A 6001-nucleotide genomic window follows, 5' to 3' on the forward strand; every position below is an offset into this window, starting at 1 on the left:
CGGAGCGAGACCGACCGTGACTCTTTTACGCGACGCGGACGGGTTGCGAGTATACGAGATGTTGAGATCTCGATAACGAGTGAACGGATCAAGTTCTAAGTAGGCTTGATCGATAGCTTGGGGTCGAATTAGGGGGGGGGGGGTTTCTGTTATAATATTCCGCTACGTGCCCTACGAGCGGAGATATTGCGACGCAAAGTCCAAATGTTGAAAATTTTATTTTAAGATACTTTCTTCTTCTACGTCGACCGCTCTCATCTCAATATAACATATATATAACAGAAAAATGTCACTTTCACTTTTCGACACTGGCGGCTAACGGCGTTAGTATCGCAGTGCAGTGCAGTGCAGTGCAGACAGTGCGTTTAGCGCGCTGTCAGTCAGTTCATCAGTTAATCGCAGTGCAGTGCAGTGCAGTGCAGTGCAGACAGTGCGTTTAGCGCGCTGTCAGTCAGTTCATCAGTTAACCTATCTCGTCGAGAGACACGGTAGTACGCGCGGAGCGAGACCGACCGTGACTCTTTACGCGACGCGACGGATAAAAATAAATGTCCAATCGGTATAATTAATCTTGTACGATTTCAGAGTACTATGCGGCATTTACTTGACGAGCGGCATTGCGCTGTTATTTCTCTTTGTGACTTTGTGATACTATGTGCCTTGAGCGAGCGTGAGATATCGAGTGAAATTCACCTTCTTCTAATAGCGAGCGCGTTAGCCGCAGGATTATGGATACCGTTCATGCTATTTCGAGTCGGCAGCTGGAAAAACGCGCTGTAAGTTCCCGTATAGGATATAAAGCTAAATTATATCGAGTCTTATAAAATTAAAATATAAATAAAATGAAATTTTACAGAATGTCGGCTAGAGGCGTGGTGACGATAGCGAAGATCATCGGGATGAGTTCCGTTTTCACGGCAAGGAAAACATCGTCAAAGACTCGGGCTGCGTCGTGCTATCAATCAGAGTTCATTAGACCTTTGTGGTAATCGAGATTAATTATTGAAATATTATAAGTTTTGTTGTGTTTAAATTAAAAAACGCTCTGAACAAACTCGATAAAATAATAATGCGCGAATAAGAAAGTAGGCTATCTTATCAGGAACGAAAATGCCGCGTATGCATAATAAAATTGGCCTTGCAGTTTTAGGTGAGCTGTGGTTAGCGATGGATAACTGCACGTTATCTCCAAGAAGGACATTTTGTACCTTGGACCATTTGGTCTCGCGTGGGCTCTGGGGGACGGTGTTCATCGATAGAAAAAACGCCGGAGAATCATGCCAGATTATTAATGCTACAGCAGAATCGATTCGTCTGGCGAAGGTGATTTACTGTAATGCTCTTTGTACCAACTTCGTATTGACAGTGTTGGGATTTAAAATGACATCAAAAAATATATTAATATTAAGAATATATTATTAATATTAACTCGGAGATTATTTAAATTAAGTGAGATCCAAATAAATCAATATATGTATTTTATATGGAAGTTAATACTTTCGATTGATTCTTTTAGCGGAGGCTCTTCTATTTCCCGAAGGACATCGACATTCGGGTAATTCATTGCTTTCCTTTAAGAAAGGCGCTTCCATGTCGCGATTGAATCTCAAATGCCGATTCAACCCGTTGTCGTGTCAAAGTACTACTTTCTGGACGGCAAATTAAAAAGATTCAATTCAGGTAAACAGGTTTAACTATATTTTAATGTATATGATTAAATAATGTATTTCATATAGATAATTACATTTTTACGTGATATGTAGCCTAAAGATGGATTTTATATTTCAGGAAGCAGTTAAATACTGTTTTACCGCCTATTCCCACTGCGGGTTTGATCAAAGACGATCTTCCGAAGCTTATTGAATTTTCAAATATTCGAGGTTGAATTTACAAACATTGTGATGTCAGTTTGTGATATATAATGTTCTCCAAAAATGGTTTACCATTGTATTTACGTTCAAATTCTTGTACGTTGTACACATAATATCGAAATTTTTGTCCAAAGTACCAGATTGTAATGAAATTGAGACTTACTAACACATATAAACGAGATGCACTTATGTACATGTATAAACGTTTCTATGTAATCTTTTTGATATTATTGTAAAAGTAGATCTTATGAAGTATATTTGTGCAACATATCCACTTGATCCTCTTTGAAAAGCATTTTCTATGAATGGGATGGGAAAAATTAATTACTTAATGCGTTAGGAATCTTCAGGAAAAATATGTAATTAATGTATACGCTTCTTTGTACACGTAAGACTGTTAATACGAGAGCAATATCGAAGAACAGCGGAGTAAATGTCGTTGCAAATGTGTGATTTACATCTATCTATACTGTTGCCTCTGCCTCGTCTACCCCAATGGTAATTTGCAGATGACAATCTGTACAAAAAGGTCATAAACCTTTCTTCTTGTCGTCGTATCCCCGCGGCTCTGCCTTTTGGTCTTAGAACTGTAAAATAATATGTATATATTGTATAAGAAATTTTGTGATTAAATACATATAATATGAATTAAATTATATATAACGAGAAATATTTATTATAAACATATTACCTTGTCTATTATCTTCGGCATCGAAATGAGCAGCGGCATGATCGGCGACGACGGGACCCGCAACGACGGGATTGATGGTGCCAGAATCGGCGACGACGCGGATGGGACGATCGGCGACGACGGGACGGTTGCCACGGTTGGCGACGGAAACAGCGGCGACGGGACCAGCGGCGACGGAACCAGCGGCGACGGAACCAGCGGCGACGGAACCAGCGGCGACGGAACCAGCGGCGACGGAACCAGCGGCGACGGAACCAGCGGCGACAGGTCCGGCGGCGACGGGACGGCAGCGACGAGATTGGTGGGTGATTTTGTTTCCAAGAGAATTCTAACGCGAAATCGTTCGCGAAATCGTCATCATCGTCTAATTCCATCGGCTAAAATAAAATAAAATAGCAATATTAATTGTGTGAAATATATATTTAAAAAGACAGTACTTACATTTTCCGTTCGTACTTCTTTCGCCATTTCCTTCAGTAAGAAAATGTTGACTATCTTTAAAAACGTGACACGAGACCGGAGATGACGAGATCAGCGGCGAGGTACCGGTGGTAATAATCACTAATCGGCGACGACGTGATCGGTGACAACGTGATCAACAACGGATCGACGGCGACGGATTAGCGACGAGAGTGATAAAACCGGCGACGATGGGGGTAAAGTGTTTAAAGCGTGGAATACCCCTATAGAGTAGAGAGCCTTTAAGACTATATTCGGAAACTTCACTCTGGCCTAGTTTATACTGATCACTTGATACGCGTATTAAATAGTAAATAACTAGTAAATTAGTTTGATTATTGGTTGATACGCGTATCAAGAGATCGGTGTAAACTAGGTCATTCGAATACACACCAGCGTCGTTCTGGAGCCTTAGGGCCGATATCACAGTCTCCGATTAACGTGATTCTCCGATTAAACTCACTCTTCGTCTCTTTCTAGGGGGACAGTTAGAAAGAGATGGAGAGTGAGTTTAATCGGAAAATCACGTTAATCGGAGACTGTGATATCGGCCCTTATTCTCGAATCGTTTTCATGAAACTCGCATGCGAAATTCAATGTTTTTCAAATAGAAAGTCGCACACGAAAATCATTAGGGCAGGCTCGAGAATGATCCCTGTCCTTGTTCAATTTTAGTAACAAAGATAAAGCGATGCGGTGTGCACTCGAGTATAGTTTTGAATGCAGCCCTAAAGGCTCTATCTATACACGCCGATAACGTCGCCGCCGATCATGTCACCGTCGATCACGTTGCTGTCGATCACGTCGCCAATCACGTCGTCGTTGATTACATCCCGAGAAAAAATAATTTTGACTAATTATATATGATCATACATTATTGTTTATATGATCAGATCCGAAAATTGGCCAGGTCTGACCATACATGCTCATACAAAATCATATAGACGGTCATATCTATTCATATTGACCATTAAAATATAAAAATATAAAATTTATTTTTTCGTTAAACATTATTTTATTGCCGAAAATCTTATTATGTGCAAGCTTAATTAATTAAATTTATATTGTACTGGAAAAATTTGCTGACCACCGCGATTTGAACCTGGAACCCCTGGATCTTGAGTCAGTCACCTTACGTACTGTGCTACAACGTTAATTAATAAAGACGTTCGTATTGTACTACATATGTTACACTTATTGTTAGCAGATGTACGGAAGGTGTCAGACATAGATACTGTATAGTTATCTAACAATATAATTTAATTCCACAAAAATGTAACAAATAATTGGATTAAAAATTATATTTTCCGTAGTTTTTTCCGTAGTAGTAGATTGTTTTGTGTGCGCTGAGATATTGGAACATGGTTTTACCTGGGTTCATGCACTCGGTTCTTCTTGGGATAGTAAAACAACTTATTAAATTGTGGTTTGATAAAAAAAGTCTTGGAATATAAAAAAAAGAGTAAAGATATTGATAATTTTATCACAAGTATACGACCACTTCAATCATTTGTCGATTACAAGACCTTTAACATATTATCAATTCATAATGAATCCGAAAATTACAATTTTGTTATTTTATTCTCTTATAGCTCTTATTGATCATTTGCCTAATGAATATTTCAGCACGGATGATGTTAGTTATAGCATTGTTAATGTACTTCAAAATCAAATTACACAGTTTGATCTTAAACAATCAGATATTTTACTTAAATTATTGTAAAACAATTTGAAAAACTGTACGGCATGGAACGGATCAAGTTCTTAACGAATAGGCTTATCGTATAGCTAATTGGACCAATTTATATATAGTAAAAGTGGTTTATTTTTTCGTATTATATATATATATTATATATATATATTATATATATATATAATATATAATATATATAATATATATATATATATATATATATCTATCTAATATATAATATATAACTTTGTTGTTTATTGAATATATATATAATATAAATATGAGCGCCGCGTGTGTGTATGTGTGTGTGTGTGTGTGTGGTTGTGTGTGGTGTGTGTGTAATGTATATATGTGATATATGTACATGATACCCTGAAGATATATATATTATATAGTCATACAATGATTCATATATACAGTCAGGTATGAGTCAGGCTTGATTAGGTCTAATCATATATGAATCTGTACCTACTCATACGAATTAGAATATATTAGTCATATCAGCATAGAAATGGTCAGATCTAAATACGAACAATTATATATAGATATATTCTAGTTATATATAAATTTACATATAGTCAGGTGCGAGTTCATATAGCCAGTCATGATAGATAGAATCATACATAGATTTAAAATATCAATATATGAATTCATATACAGTCTGGTATGAGTCAGGCTTGATTAGGTTAATCATATATGAATCTGTACCTACTCATACGAATTAGAATATATTAGTCATATCAGCATAGGAATGGTCAGATCTAATCATATATGATCCATATATAATCATACAAGGAGCAAGATGTAAATATACATGATCATAAATATACCCATATATATTCATTTATGATTCTATACATAATCATATACAATATATATGATTAGTCAAAATTATTTTTCTCGGGTTACCACTGGTACCACTGCGGTCGTCGGCCGGCGGTCGTTGTTTGTCAGATTCCCCTGAGAAGTCTCAAAGACGGACGTATTAATCGATCGTCGGAGTTCCCGCGTTTTTCACACGCTACCGTGGTTGTTGCGTTCCGCGTACGCGTTACCGGTCCTACGCTTTGTAAACCACGTTGACAAATACATTGTGTGATTAATAGCAGAGAAGAATTCTCTCTGTTTAATAGTACTTTGTCGTTGGCGGTTATTTTGCCCCAGAGTGACTCATACGAGGGTCTGCTCGACAATACTCTCGTCCTCGCCGTTTCCGTTACCGTGGCTACGACCTTTTCCGGTGCGATTCGCGGCTCATAAGCTATTTCGCAAATAGCTTACAATCTC

The 6001-nt window shown here is 37.7% G+C and overlaps 1 pseudogene; it reads left to right on the top strand.

The window, feature by feature from the left end:
• The first annotated feature begins 679 nt into the window (after positions 1-679).
• Positions 680-1956, top strand: LOC139779374 (1-acyl-sn-glycerol-3-phosphate acyltransferase alpha-like; annotated as a pseudogene).
• Positions 1957-6001: the final 4045 nt, after the last annotated feature.

Source organism: Temnothorax nylanderi, unplaced genomic scaffold (genome assembly GCF_030848795.1).
Source record: "Temnothorax nylanderi isolate EJ_2023f unplaced genomic scaffold, tnyl_v1.0 TNYL_tig0222_pilon, whole genome shotgun sequence".
In the NCBI taxonomy this organism is placed as follows: Eukaryota; Metazoa; Arthropoda; class Insecta; order Hymenoptera; family Formicidae; genus Temnothorax; species Temnothorax nylanderi.